This window comes from Pezoporus occidentalis, unplaced genomic scaffold, assembly GCF_034315485.1.
Source record: "Pezoporus occidentalis ecotype Australia unplaced genomic scaffold, CSIRO_AGI_Poc_V1 ctg321, whole genome shotgun sequence".
NCBI lineage: Eukaryota > Metazoa > Chordata > Aves > Psittaciformes > Psittacidae > Pezoporus > Pezoporus occidentalis.
In genome coordinates, this window is record NW_026915170.1 from 109,920 (window position 1) to 125,392 (window position 15,473).

Here is a 15,473-nt window from a genome sequence, read left to right on the forward strand (position 1 = left end):
CCTGTTCCCAGGGCTCCGGCACGGAAAGAGCTGGAGCATCACTGCAAACAAGGGCAGACGCTGTCTGTGAGCCCTTGGCCGTCTCCAGCTTGGCAGGACCATGAGCTCCAGACTCACCCATGTCACACCAGCCATGCTTTGCCCATGTCCTGGAACACAGACCCATCCCACCATCCCGGACCTGGCTCCTCCTGACAGCCCACTGGGCTTGACCAGGACAAGAGGAGAGCGCAGCCCATCTCACCCCACATCACTGGAGGGGAGAGAGGAGGAAAAAAGGAACCTGAACCCAAGCCCACATGCTGCTGGTTTCTGGGATTGGTTTGCATTGACCACAGGACAATTGCACACATGTCCAGGCAGCACTCCCCTGTCGAGGGCAGGAGGGACACACCATACCCAGCACCACACACCCATTGCCTTCCTCTCCCCAGCAACACAGCGAGGGTGTTACCGAGAGGTTTGGCATCCCCCCTGCATGCACCAGAATGCAACAAGAGTATTTCAACTTGGAGAACCCCAACCCACTCCCAGCACAGCTGAGACACAGCAAAACCAGTGTGGTTTGAGAGCCGCGGTGCAGCATCACATCTGCTCAGCACACCAGCCTATGGTCCCCAGTCGTCCCCTTCACTGCCATCAGCTGTGCAGCCCAGCTCAGCACCACAACCTGGTTTTCCTTGGCCATACACACCAGACCAGGAGCTGATGTGAACCAAGTGGCTGCACCATCCCCAGCTCGCAGGGACATTGAGGGGGGACCGGGCAGCGCCAGCGCATTGTGCAATATCCCTGGTACCAGCCTGGCTTTGAAATGCAAAGGCAGAAAGATCTGTTAGGTGCAGGCAGTGCTGTTGTGGTCTTGGGCGAACAAAGTACACAATATGAACTGGCTGCAATTGCTAATCAACAAGCAGATTCAGACCAAGAGGCAGCTCGCATGTAAATCAGATTTACCGCTAATTAAATGCACAAAGGAGATTTTTCCAGGCATCCAAGGTTGCTCCCGAACACCCACACGCACACACCCAGCACCTCTGCGCAGCGACGGCTCTTTTCTGCGCACAAAGCAGCTCATTTCCATGCGTGTGGATTGGGCAACGCGGCGTTCCCGTGTTCCCTTCCCTGCTCCCACCAAGGGCATGCCTGGCCTGCACAGTGGCAGCACCCAACCCGCCGCCCGCTTGGTGTCCCAAGCTTCCCCCCCTCCCACCAGTGGCTATCTCACGGTGCCTGGATGTGACACACTTGGCAATGGGACAATTCCAGCCCATTTCCACGTTTGTTGAGCCAGTGAGGTCCTGAAGGTGTCGAGCTCCTGCAGGTTTGGGGGAAACGGTTGGTTTGAGGGACCAGACCCAAGAGGTCCCATTGCCCAGAGGCAGCCCTGAGGTCCAGCCACTTGCTGGTCGGCACATGTACCACGGGCATAGGAGAAAGTCATGTGTTGGTGTGAGGACATCACTGGTGATGCTCCGTGGGCCGTACCAAGGGTTGCTCTGGGTCAGTGTTTGCACACACCAAAGCAGGTGCTGGAGGGGCACGGGGAGATTGGAGCTTGCTTCTTCCCACCCTGTACAGTGATGGCAAGGGGCAGGAGGCACAACCCTGCGCTCAACAGCCGGCTGCCGGAGCCCAGGAGCATGCAGGGATGGCTGAGCAGCAGACCCGGCCGTGTCTCTGTGTTTCACAACTGCAGTGGCTTGTGCTCCCCCCCGCCACCACCCACAGCTCGGGTGTGTTTGACAGATCTAGATGTCGACTTTGTATCTCCTGCTCATCTCCAGTTCAAGCATTCCTTCTTGTTTACTGGTGCGCTCCCAGTCACAGGATCCCAGTCAAGGGAAGGAGCTTTCATTTCCTAGGGACATCTTGCATTCATTAAGATTTGTTGTTATTGACTTACAAGGCTGCTAATTCTCAAGGTCCAATTTAGCCCTCAAAACCACTAACATGTGTGCTGGGGAGTTGCTACATCACTGCCATCAGCCAAGAGTGCTGGCCAACGCAGCATGGCTGGGCATGGAGGAAGCCCCAGGTTGAAGCCTTCTTCTCCATTACCCTGGTGCTGCGGAGGTTTGGGTCCTCTCTGTCCCAGAGCACAGCAGGGATGGCTCCGCTCACAGACAAGCTCAAGTATTTGCCCTCTGTACATGGGAACAAGAGTCGATGAAGAACAGTCACGATGCTGGGGGAGACACCATAGGGTGACAGCGACACCGGGTCCCCCCACTGCAGCGGAGCCACGGGCACAGCCGTGGGGCTGCAGCCCCTGACCTGGAAGCAGAGCACAGATGCCTGGGGTGGGAGGATGACCCCATCTCCCCGGGGCTCATCCACCCATTGCCGAGCCCCACGAGACAGCGCCGCAGACGCCGGCTGATCCAAGTGGTTTGAGAAGTTGCCTCAGCCACGGAGGAGCTGCAGCAGCTGACCACAGACGGGCTCCGTGTCTGGGCCCAGCACGGAGTCAAACAGGTTTTGCCCAACTGCCCATCGCGGGGTATCTCTCCCTGCCTGCGGTGCATGGGGAGCCCGCGGGGAGGGCAGGTTCCTGCGCCGGCTCCCCGCAGCCCCACGCACTATATTTAGTGATCCCAGCTCCCCTGGAGCCCCTCGGGGCGCTGACTCACACCAGGGGTGGATTGAAGTGGGGCGGCTGAAGCAATTCCAGCCGCACCCCGGCGGGAGCTGCAGCCCCCACTGTGGCTCAGCCGGGAATTACGCGGCTCCGGAGCCGCGGAGGCTGCGGCTGCCCCATGGCGCCGGTGGGAGCCGCAGCAGGGCTGGGAGGATGCAGCGGATGCACCTGCACAAGGACCACTCGGGAATGTCCCCCATGGCACACAAAAGGTGGTCACGGTCTTGAGAGGCTGAGGCTCCTCACAAAGCTCAAGGGAAAAGAAACCGAACCAAACCGACAGCCTCTGATCCACCACCAAGCTGGTACAAACCACATCCCCACTCATCACCTTCCCTCCCTAGCCCCAGCTGTGGCAGGTTTGGATGACACCACAGGACAGGACTCCCCTTTCCTGGCTGCCCAAAGGCTGGCGATGGACCAGGAGCTTGGAGGGTCCCAGCATGGGGGTGTTGAGTCCTTCAGAGAGGGATGGCAAACCCACGTCTGCAAAGGTCTCATTCGGGGTCACCTGGAGGAGGAAAAACAGGAGCAAAGCTCCAGAAATGCTCTCTGCAGAGGTGGTTTTGGGTGGCAGGTGCCTGATGTGGGGCCAATGGCAGCAGCTCCTGGGATGCTGCTGCGGGCTCCTTGGACGCCCCTTGCTTCCAAGCTGAGCCTGCCCCAGCACACATCAGTCAAGCAGAACCCACGCAGCGATCGCTGCCTTTCCTCCAGTGAGCAAAGTGCTGGCAGCCAGGACCACACGAGACCCCCATGTGCTTACACAAGGCATGGAAGCAGGAGCACTGCATGGCCATAGAAATCTCTTCACACACACACAGGAGCTGCTCAAGTCACTCAAGCACAGAGATAACAGCTCCAGCATGAGCCCAAATCGCCACCTCAACGAGAAGAGTGAAGGGATTTACATCCCGAGGTCAAGCTGTGATGCAAACTGACGCTCCATCGGGAAGTGAGCGGGATGCAGGCAAATGCCTTCTGGGAAACAGCACAGGATCGTTGGTACCCCGCGGGCTAACGCATCCCCAGGGCACAGTGAGAACAGGAGGTGCTCCAGGCCTGCGGGAAGTCAGGGAGCCTCCACGTGCTGCGGTGATACGAGTCCATCCCTGCTGCGAGCAGTGAGGCCCATGGAACCTGCTGGGTCCCTTTGGAAATCAGACTCCTCAAGTGCTTTGGGAAGGGCTGAGAGCTGCTCCAAGAGCCCATCACCAGCACCAAGTCCCAGGAAACCCAGCCCTGGGTTCCTTGGAAAAACTGATTCTCAGGTCATGGCTAAGAGGGACTTGAATTCATTACCAGGTATTTAAGGAATGCAGATGAAGGGGAGCCTGGGCAGGACAGATAGACCTAGCTACAGGCAGGCTTAAGGCAACCTGTAATTAAAGGGTTCAATTAATTCCTCCCAGGTTCATCTAATAACTTAACTGCCCATCAGGACTTTGTCCTTGGAAGCAGCTCACCCAGCCTTGGAATGACTGTGGAGAACACAGGGGACATCAGACAGACTCAGTGAATCACCTGCAGATTAACCAGGATGGGACATGAAGCCGCAGGGCTGGTGCCTTTAAAGATTCAGGCACGTTGAACAACCAAAAAGGGCCCTTTTGGCACTAAAAATCTCCATCTCCACGCGCTGCTCACAGAGCCACGTGCGTCTTCAGAGGACCACGGGAGACAGCGTCCCAGCGCACAGCATCCCTTGGGAAGCCTGAACAGCACCAGGATGATTTAAGGCCTTAAAACAGCAGCTGAAAAATCCAAGTGGGTTGTTTCCTACTGGACATATTTGGGAATGTATTTATTTTATATCTCGTGAAAAACATTCCAGGAGGTAAGTGAGAAGCCAAGAAAGGAAAAAGAGGGGAGGGGGAAAGAAAGCAAACAAATTTGAACCGGGAACGTTTTACATGCAGTATTAAATCGCCAGCACACAATGAATCACGCAGCTCTGGGTCTAACAAGGAGGACTCCAGAAAGTCTGTAGCATGAAGGAGTCACTGGAGACTCTAAGAAATATGACAAGTTTGGTCCAAAGTGCACAAAAGGAGGTTTTTTGGTAAAGGAAAAGGAAAGAAAAGAAAAAACACTGACAGAAAACTCTCTGAAGTTCGTCCCACAGCAGCTTCAGTTGTATAATCCTGCTCAATCCCAGAAGCTGTTTTGCAGCGCTCGAGACTGGAAGTAGATGGCAAAACGCAACAAAAGCAACGTGTGAGTGAGCTTTTGAACAGAGCCAACGCGCGTGGTGCCAGTGGGGCAGCGGGCGTCCCACACACCACCGGCTTGGCACGCACACCATCCGGGTTTGGACACACACCATCCATGTTTGCACGCACACCATCAGGGTTTGCACACACACCATCCATGTTTGCACGCACACCACCGGCATCTGCACACACACCATCCATGTTTGCACGCACACCATCCATGTTTGCACGCACACCATCCATGTTTGCACACACACCATCCATGTTTGCACGCACACCATCCATGTTTGCACGCACACCATCCATGTTTGCACGCACACCATCAGGGTTTGCACGCACACCATCCATGTTTGCACGCACACCATCCGGGTTTGGACACACACCATCCATGTTTGCACGCACACCATCAGGGTTTGCACACACACCATCCATGTTTGCACGCACACCATCCATGTTTGCACGCACACCATCCATGTTTGCACACACACCATCCATGTTTGCACGCACACCATCCATGTTTGCACGCACACCATCCATGTTTGCACGCACACCATCCATGTTTGCACGCACACCATCAGGGTTTGCACGCACACCATCCATGTTTGCACGCACACCATCCATGTTTGCACGCACACCATCCATGTTTGCACGCACACCATCCATGTTTGCACGCACACCATCAGGGTTTGCACGCACACCATCCATGTTTGCACGCACACCACCGGCTTGGCACGCACACCATCCGGGTTTGCACACACACCATCCATGTTTGCACACACACCATCCATGTTTGCACACACACCATCCATGTTTGCACACACACCATCCATGTTTGCACGCACACCATCCATGTTTGCACGCACACCATCCATGTTTGCACACACACCATCCATGTTTGCACGCGCACCATCTATGTTTGCACGCACACCACCAGCGTTTGCTCACACACCACCAGCATTTGCATGCACACCACCAGTGTTTGCACACACACCACCGGCATTTGCACCCCACCAGCGTTTGCACACACACCATCAGCAGTCGCACACCCATCACCGGTGTTTGCATGCGCATCACCAGCATTTGCACACACACCAGAGTTTGCACACCCATCACCGGTGTTTGCATGCGCATCACCAGCATTTGCACACACACCATCAGCAGTCGCACACCCATCACCGGTGTTTGCATGCGCATCACCAGCATTTGCACACACACCAGAGTTTGCACACCCATCACCGGTGTTTGCACGCGCATCACCAGCATTTGCACACACACCAGAGTTTGCACACCCATCACCAGTGTCTGCATGCACACCACCGGTGTTTGCACACCCACCACACCAGGGAGCAGCAGGGATGGAGCCCGGAGAGCCACCAGACTTGTTCCCTGGCCCCAGGCTGGGTTTACCCAGACAAGGATCTGTCTGGAGCTCTCTAACACATCCTTCACCCCGTGGTGGTGGTTCTGGCCTGCCCAGGCACCAAGAGGTTCCCTGAATCTAACCTGAATCTGCACCTCCTGTCTGCTCGCCCTGGACAGCAGCTCCCCTCCATGGCTCACATCTGCGTGGGGCCATTTGTGCCTCTTCCCAGCCCGTGTTTCTCCAGACAACGCACCCGTTCGCTCCGTGCATCCTGCTCTAGGCTCCATCTCTCCTCTCTTCTATGGGATTCCAGAAATAGCCGCTTACCGCTGAGGTTTGACCTCGCAGGCTCCAGCCCTGGCTCGGGGCAGCGCACGCAGGACAGCGCGAGGCAGAGGAAACCCTGAGGAAAGCCTCTGGCACAGCCTCTCCCACCGCGTCCCATGCTGGGTTTGAGCAAGGCAGGAGCCACGTTCCTCTCTTAGATGGGAGATCCAGCGTGGCTGTAAGATTGATTTGGGCCTGAAGAGAGGGGTCGTGCACTCAGCCACGAGATGTGAGGTGCCCGAGAGCTCCATCAGCGATGCTGGGCACAGGCAGAGCTGCCTCCAGCCCTTGCAAAGCCAACAGAACCTGGCACAGAGACAGGCCACCGCCACAGCAGCTGCCCGAGAGCCTCCACCGTGCTCCCCACTGCCCCGGAGATGCGGCTGTTCCTGCCACTCCAAGGCAGCTACTTCTGCCCCACGGCGCAGCAACACCTTCCCATTCCCGAGGCAGGGAGCAGAGACCTGTCCATCTCCAGACCGCTGCCACCCCACAGAGGACCTGTTGCCCTTCACCCTCCAGAGCAAACCCACAGGTCTGCAGCAACAAAGAGAACCCATCCCCTCAGGATGCCCAACACAAGTTGTGGCCAACTCCCTGAGGAGCTTGCCCACACATGGACTGGCCGGGGCAAGCCACAACCTCCGGCCTCCCTTAGTCACCAGCAGCGATGGCAGCAGAGGAATGTCCCGCCTCGCCCCGTCGCACCAAGCTCCGACGGGAGCATCAATCCTTACAGCACACAGAAGGAGGAACGCACAAGTCAGCAAAGGAGTGGGGCAGGTGGAGGAGGCTCCAGGACGGGGGTGCCCCCTTTTCCTTGGTGGAACAAGAGGCTGCAGGAAGCTGAGGACGGACCTGTTGGCTCGGCTCAGCCCAGCATCTCTCTGGCGCTTCAGAGGCGGTGAAGCGCGTTGTGGTTTGCTCCATTACCGCCATGGCAGGGCCTTTTGGGGAGCTCGCTGCTGCTCCAAGCACCTTTGATGCAGGATGGTAAAGTAACATGGGGGAGGGGAAGAAAGCCTACCCCATGGGCATGCAGGAGCAAAGCAAACTCATTCCTTGGCCTTTCATCTGCCTTAATAACATGTTTTCTGTGGCATCTATAGAAACCTGCTAATGGCAAAGAGAATGAGCTCGTCTGAAACGTGAATCCGGCCTCTCCACATACCACTGGCTGTGCTGGAGCCCGAGGAGCACAAAGCCAGGACTGTTACTCAGTGGGGACCAGCAGAGCCTTCGAGCATCTGTCGTGGTTACCAACAGCATCCACAGCGTTTGTGCCGTCCTGGCTTGAGGAGGTGGGAAATGGGAGGAATTCTTGCTCTGGTAACAGGGAAACTCCTGGACTTTCACAGTGGGAGTTTCCTACGCATCTGAGAGGGAAACCTGCTACCCTCTGATGGCTGGGGCCAGAGCAAAGGGCATCAGCATTGCCCCGTGGGCTAGACCACGGTGAGGACCTGTCTTAAACCAAGCTCTGCCCCCATGATGCAGCACTGGAGGGTACCCCCAGTGTCCAGCATGGAACACATTCAAGGAAAGCCCTTGTAGACTCCTTGTCCTTGGTTTTTCCGAACTCACCATTCAGATAGTTCTGTATTGGCACAGGCAGGACTAATTCAGCGTCACAAAAAAAAGGAAGAAAAGAGTGTTTCTATGTATTTCTGCATGGAGAAAAAGTCCCCACAGCTCCCACATGGCCCTTGTCAGGTGGAGGCAGCAGCAAGGGCTTGTGGTGCAGCACCAGGCACCGGCTCAGGAGCGCTGGGTTTAATTCCTGCCCCATCTATTGCCAGGAATCCACCCTGGCTCCCGGAGCTTCCCTGCGCCGAGGCTGACCTCCGCAGGCCGCCTGGGAAACAGCATTCCCGAGCCGCTCCTCAGCACCAGGGGCTGGTTGAAGCCCTTTGCCCGCTGAACCCAGTGCGGTATCTCCAGGGCACCGAGCACCCGCGGGGCTTGGGGCTGCCCGAGCGCTCCACTGGGAGCTCCTGGGCTTGTTTCTCTTCTCCATCTTCCCAGTACATCCAGGGGTTCTTCCTGTGCATCTCCCCTGCTGCTGCCTTCCCCTGTTCGAGAACTTAAGAGGTTATAAAAGACGTGGATGCTGCAGAAATGCAAGGTTAACAGCCTTTCATGAAGCCATTGGTCTAACAGGGCTTTTCCACAGACATCAAGTACTTCAGGGCCAGGAGCTGACCCAGGAGTCCCCATTCCCAAGATCCACATCATCCGCTCAGAACAGGCGATGATGGGCCAAGGGCTGTTTGCACCTCTGCACTAACATCGTGCACGAAGGGCTTATCCTGTCTCTGGTTATCCAGCAGGGCACCAAACACCAAGGATTTGGGGTTTCAGCTCAAAAAGGAAAACCAAAAATGACTTCACTGCTGTCGCTCACACTGAGGCTTCTTTCCCGAAGTCTGAGCGAGCACGAGGGGCACCAGTGCTGTGCACCAGCCGCTCCGAAGCCTCCCTTGCCTTGCTGAGGGCTCCACTGGGAACTATGGATCTGAATCCCTGGTCGCAGCATTTGCCTCCTCCAAGCCTTGGGTCTGTGTGGGCATTAGCGGCCAATCCCAACAGATCCGTGCTGGGTCCCCAGCGCAGCAAGTGGCGGGGATGCAGCTCCCCCAGAGGGGCAGGTTTAAGTGGGTGATGCTGGGGAGGAATTCAGAGCAGGAGAATCAAAGGGAGGGTTATTCAGAGACTGATTTTGACACCAGAGCAGAGCCAATGGAACTGGCAGGACCAAGGGAGTTCACAGGAGGATGCTGGCCAGATGTGACATGAGCTGCTCGGTGTCTCTCCACCCCACACACTGCTTTGCCTCTGGGTCCTGCTGAGCCGTGTCCCAGCACTGACACCATGACAGGTTCCCCCACAGCGACCCAGCCAAGGCCATTTCACCCAGATGGTACCAACAACCATCCTTGGGAGGGCTGAGGAGCAGCCACATCCACAGCAAACACTCAGCACTCCCAGGGCAGGCTTTCTCTCTCCCAGTGCCACTGCAGGAGCAAGCAATGCCAATGGGAAAACAGCCTCTGACATGGAGAGGGCAGAGCCCTTCTGGCCGTTCTCATGTGGGTAACTGGACTTCTTGCCCCGCAGACCCATCGCTCTTCCTGGCCTGCCGGTACAAAGAGGAGACTTGCTAGACCAGTGCTGTGAAGAAGACATGAGAAAAAACAGCCTCCCATGAAAAGCAGCATTGAGGAAGGCGCCTGGCAGACAGTGGGATCATCCGGCATCCTGCAGAGCCAGGCGTCTATACTGGAGTGAACCCTGTGCAGATACCCCAGGCTGGGCAGAGATCAGCATCGCAGGAAGGGTGTAAATAGAGTTATGAGTGTAACGCCGATTCCAGTTTGCCCACTAACAACATTCCCATTCGCTCAAGGAAGCATTCCCAGGAATGCTTCTGTTTGCTGTCTGGCAGCACAGGCTGTGTTTCTCCTCTGTTGAACCAACGCTCCCGATAAATCAGGAGCCTCCCGGCTACCATCTCGATGTGGAGATACAAAGAGACCTCGCCTGTTCCAGCCCACAGCATGGCCAAGGCAGGGATCCCAGGGAACCAGGACGCCTGGATTCCTGCCTGGCCCCTCTGCAAACGCTGGCAGAGGCACCCCTGCACCCTCGGCATGCAAAGGGGCCCTGATATGTGCCCGCACTCCACTGAAATGGGCACGCTGATAAGCTCCACTCCCCGCGGACGTGGTAAGATCAACCCTTGGAAGCAGCGTAACCGCAGCAGGACAGCTTGCGGTGGGGTGTTCAACGTACACACAGCACCCCGCATGGAGCTGCACCCCTCTGGGTCAGGTCAGAGCAGGGATCTCCCCTGGGTGCACCGCACGACGCAGACACGCACCCGGTGACAAGGGCACGCAGGCAGTCAGGGTTCTGCGCTCAGGAGTCAGTAACCTGGAGGGACCCCCAACGAAGCTGTGCAGCTCAGCTATTCTCGGGAACCAGTCTCAACTTGCCTTGGTTTCAAGGCCTTCTCTTATCTTTCGCAGGAACTCGGGCTCATTGTGAAATCCTACCACTGGAGATGTTAACAGCCGGGATTTATGGCTTCTGTAGTTTCCCTTTAATAGCTTCAGCTGGGGAAGCGCTGGCGAAGGATGAAAGATGCTGGTACGGGATGGATGTCAGGAGAAGACTTCAAAGACTTCCAATACATTGAGTCGCATTATGATACTCGGGATCCTTCTCTTACAACCATCCAACACCTTCAGGAGCCTCTCCCTCCTTAAGCACAGGCTTCACTATTTGGACCCACAGTGAAGCACCTGCACCCCAGCTCTTGAGCCTCAGCCCAAGAAGCCCCTGTTCAGTTGCTCCCAGCAAGTTCCTCATGGCCTACAGCACATCACAGAGCAGTAACTGTGCCCTTTCCCCAGACTGCCCCACATCCTTCACCCCCAAAGCCTCTATCCCATGCCAACAGGCTTGGCCCAGTGCAGCCACCACTATAAAAACCCGTGTGCAGCGGGAGGTTTCATGGGAAAGCTGAGTGAGTTCTGCTGTAAGGAGTAACTGGCCATAAGGAAAAGTCTCATCTGGAGGGGAAGGACAGAGGGAGCCTGAGAAGGGATTTTGCACGCTAATATCTATGGGTTGCATTGCCCTGTGGGCTAGTCACACTGTGAGAAAGTTTGCTCATGTGCATCTCCCAGTGCCCGCTGGTACAAAAGGACCTCAGACTAACTGGACTGGTCTGTCACACACTGTATGCCCGGAGGGCAGGTAGCTGGGACCCAGGCACTACCGCAGTCCTGGGAGCACAGTTTCTCTCCATAAGGATCCCAGCAGGGAATTCACCCACTGGGTACAGCAGCATTATTTCACACTCCTGCCCACAGCAGCTTTACTGCAGAGCTGCCTCTGGCTCCACGTCCACGAAAAGCTCTGAAATCAGTCGTACCCCTTGAATCGTCTCCCACCGAACACTACAAACCCACCAACCCGCCGCAGTGAACGTGCCGTTGTGCGTCCTTTACTGCTGAGTGGGTGCAGTGAGATGAAAAGCCAACGCTGCCTTAAAAACAGCAAACCCCGAACACAAACTACGGGAACTCCCAGTCCCTAAAAGAAATACTGCCCGAGGAGATTAAAACCAAGAAGTAGCTGAAGCAGCATATGCCTGCCTACACCTTATAACCACACAGACAAGCCGGAGCTGTAAAGGCTCGTGGCATTTCCCTATCCCATGTCCTTGCACGGTGCATCCTGGCTTCCCACGCTCGCTTGTCACAGCCAACGCCACCAGCATGCAACCAGCAGCTCAAGTTGTCCAAGTGCCCCGAATGACAAGAAAAGCAGCACAAGCTTCATCATTCAGCTTTGTCTCAGCCACAGCCGGAGCGCACGGAGACAGATCAACCCCTCCAGATCAAATGCAAAGTCCCAGCTACAAGCCACAGCGTCGGTTCGAGCCCAGCACAACTTTGTCAGGGTGGTGTAACCTCAGTACACAGATCAACAGGAGTCACGGCACCAGCAGAGCTCAGCAAGCCCGTTTCCTCAGGGCACGTGCCCTTGTCCTCAAGCACCCCCTGTGCTGCAGCACCCCCAGCTCCCCCCTCACCCTATGGCACACAGGACCAGGTGCAGCAGCGCTGGGACTCGGGAGCTACACATGTGCTTGGGCTGGCTCTGCTGCCAGTGAGTGCATCAGTTGAGCTCTGCCCTCCATCAGACAAATGGGAGATGACTGCCCGTGATACTTCCCAGTTTGAGTTTCCTCGGTGGTAGCTACAGATGGAAAACACTACCAAAATCTGTGAAAGGAAATGATTCCCCTGTCAAGAGAGCAAAACCGAGACACTACAAATGGGAACAACTTGCCCAACACAGACAAGACACGATCGCACGGTCCCCAGAGTCAAGTCCAAGGAACCAGTGTCCAGACCACCCTGCTTCCTCGCTAGACTCTTCCCAACCAGAACCTCACCCCAGAAGCAGCCTCCAGTGACTGCAGCTCCAGAGCAACAGCTCGACTGCGGACTGGTCACAGGGCCCAGCTCTGCTGCTGTGTTAAAGCCACTTGGTCTCTAAGGAGACTCCAGCTGTGGGCAGTGAGCTGTTCAGGAGGAGGATCAGGATCTGGACTGGGCTGCTCGGTTCTAAAACCAGGAGCCAGCTGCAGCCAAGCTCCACATCCAGATTAAAGCATCACACAGCAAAGGCTGCAGCGGGGGTACTGAACAGAAGGAGGAACAGGAGCAGACGCTGTCAAGGATGGAAGATCCTTAATGCTGGGAAGAGGGATTCAGGATTGTCAGGTTTATATGCTGGGCAAGAGCCTGACCAACAAGCTCCTGTTCCCAGTTCATGTCACTCTTCAAACCTGATGCAAGGGAAAAAAAGGTGAAATAATGGGTATCTGCACCTGGGTTCTGCTCCCATTGCTGCCACCAACTTCTCATGAGATACTGAGCAAACCCATTTCTGCAACCCACAGTCCATCTTCCCAATGGGAAGGACTGGATCGGGAGGTGCAAAATGCTTCTTAATCAGGCCAGCTGCTGACTGAGCTGCCCTTCACCACACCATAAACCTGCTGCCTTCAAGAGTTGGACTATCAACAGTAGCTCCGCACCATCAGCTTTTCACATCACACAGCAGCCAAAGTTTGGCCATGTTCTACATGCAGAGCTCAGCACCGCAAATGCTTTCTCCTCCACCCTGCATTCAGCCCAGGCATGGGCAGAAAGGGCCGTTTTAACCAGCATAAACTTCCAACTCATTAAGAGCAGCAGTATCACTTTCATCAGGCTCTTTAAAATAAGAATTCCATGTGCAAACTGACAAAGTCATTCTCCTAGGTCCTGCCAAGCCCTGTGCCGCAGGCAAAGGAGTTGAGAGGTCCCTTAGCATCAATTTTGTTTGTTTATTTATAAAGTTCACGTTTGATCTTTGTTTAGCAACCGTTTTCATCTCTCTGTCCGGTGGCAAGAACACAGCAGCTCTTCTCTTGACTCAGAGAATCATGAGTTCTCTTTTTGCAGCTCTGGAAGCCATCCAGCAGCGGCCGTGAGACTTCAGCAAGGCCAGGCGCAGGAGGATCCGCAGGGAGCAGGGTTCCCTTGCCTCTTATTTCTCACATGCAGCTAAAAGCTGGGCTCTACGTTGCCTGCAGTTAGCACTGTTCAGGAATGATCTCCTGATGCTGATCTACCTCCCCCATCTCTGTGATCACCACCTCAGGGGGCTCAGCCAACACATGCTTCTGGCAGGACTGGACAAACGCTAACCCAGACCGAAGAGCTTTGGACTCACAGAATCAGTAGGGTCGGAAAGCACCTTTGCTGCATCTTCGCTCAGTAGAGATTACACTGCTCCGAGTCTCAGCACCAATGCCTATGGACTGCAGGAGACCACTACAAACCCAAGTGTTTGGGTGTGAACTGCTCTCCAGCTCAAGGTGAATCTTGCTCTTGCAGGATGAATTCAGTGAAGGAAGTAAAGCCTCAAGCAGCAGTTCCCGAACATTTGTGATTAAGAGGTCACTCACCTTCTCATGGGCCATTCACAGTTAACACTATCCCCTGCTTCAAGTAAGCCCATTCAAGGCGCTGCACTGAGAAGAGTTTGGGAACCACTTCAGTGGAGCATACTCTTGGTTCATGAGTCACGACATCCACCCTTTCTCCTGGAGACTTTCAAAGACAGCAAAAATGTTTAGACATTCAGCTCATCCTCAACCTTCCTTGCAATGAGTGTCCAAAAGCCCTCAGGCAACCACGTCCAATGTGTTCCTTTTCTCAACACAAACGTCTGTCGGGGGTTCTTTTTCCTTCCGTAAAAATCTCAGCTGCCCTCTGACAAATTGGTTTATTCCTACACCAGCAAGTACGCAACAGATGATACTCTGTCAGGGTCTCGTCCGCCTTTGTGCTGCTGCCTTGTGCTGCTGTTTGTAAGAAAACCCAGTTGAGGAAGTAATTACAAAACTGTTCCTGGAATTTCCACAGCACAGTTTATACTGCAGCTTTTGGCAAATGGCATGTTTTAGCCTCTTTGGGATAAGAGAACTGGAGCTCTGATGAAGTGAGCTAAGCGCTGAAGGAACAAACCAAGACACATCAGATCAATCCGAACCGTGTCCAATACCCTATGTAGAAACACAGAACTATGCTAACCAAATTCTAGCTTGTTTCTAGGAGCCTCATAGTGAAACGTCACAAAGATAAGCTGATGAGTATCTAAAACAGTACTTCCAAAAAGGGTGCCAATACTTCAAGGCTAGTGCCATTAAAAACACATCTCAAGGTGAAGCAGCCACTCGAAATCACTTAGTCTCCCCTGGCTTGGTACCAGACTCCCCTGGCTTGGTACCAGAGACTAACAGCAGCTTCCAGTATTACCATTAGACTAACATGGAATAGGGCAGAGAGCAAACAGGAGGAAAATGATCACTTGTATTTAACTTCTGGGTTGGGAGAGGGGAGAAGAGAGGCAGAGCACTTCACAGGAGTCATTGCAACCCTCTCACTGTGCTCAGCCCTTACGGAGCCCTCACTCAGCCAAGGTGAACAGGTATCAACTGCTTCGCACAGTTCAGGTGATCCAGATCCTAAACCACTGGAGGTCCCTACAAATCTCCACATCAGTTTTCCTCAGGAATGTGGCCACATTTTTGGAGGGGTAAGGCAGAGCTATGAAACCTGGATTCAAGTCAAGGTTATTCAGATCAGAGCTATCCCTGAGAACAGGGCGAATGCAGTGGTCAGAAACAAGGATGAAACGTTCAGCCTCACCTAGGTCCCCTCAAGCTTTTACATTCTTCCCATTGCTTACAGTCAGCAGCTACACAGAACCATTTGGAAGCGGGCTCCACAGCTTCTACTGAAGGCCAAATCCAGTTGTTTCTTGCTAGGACACCCAGGAGGAGCCTTCCATGGCAGACCGA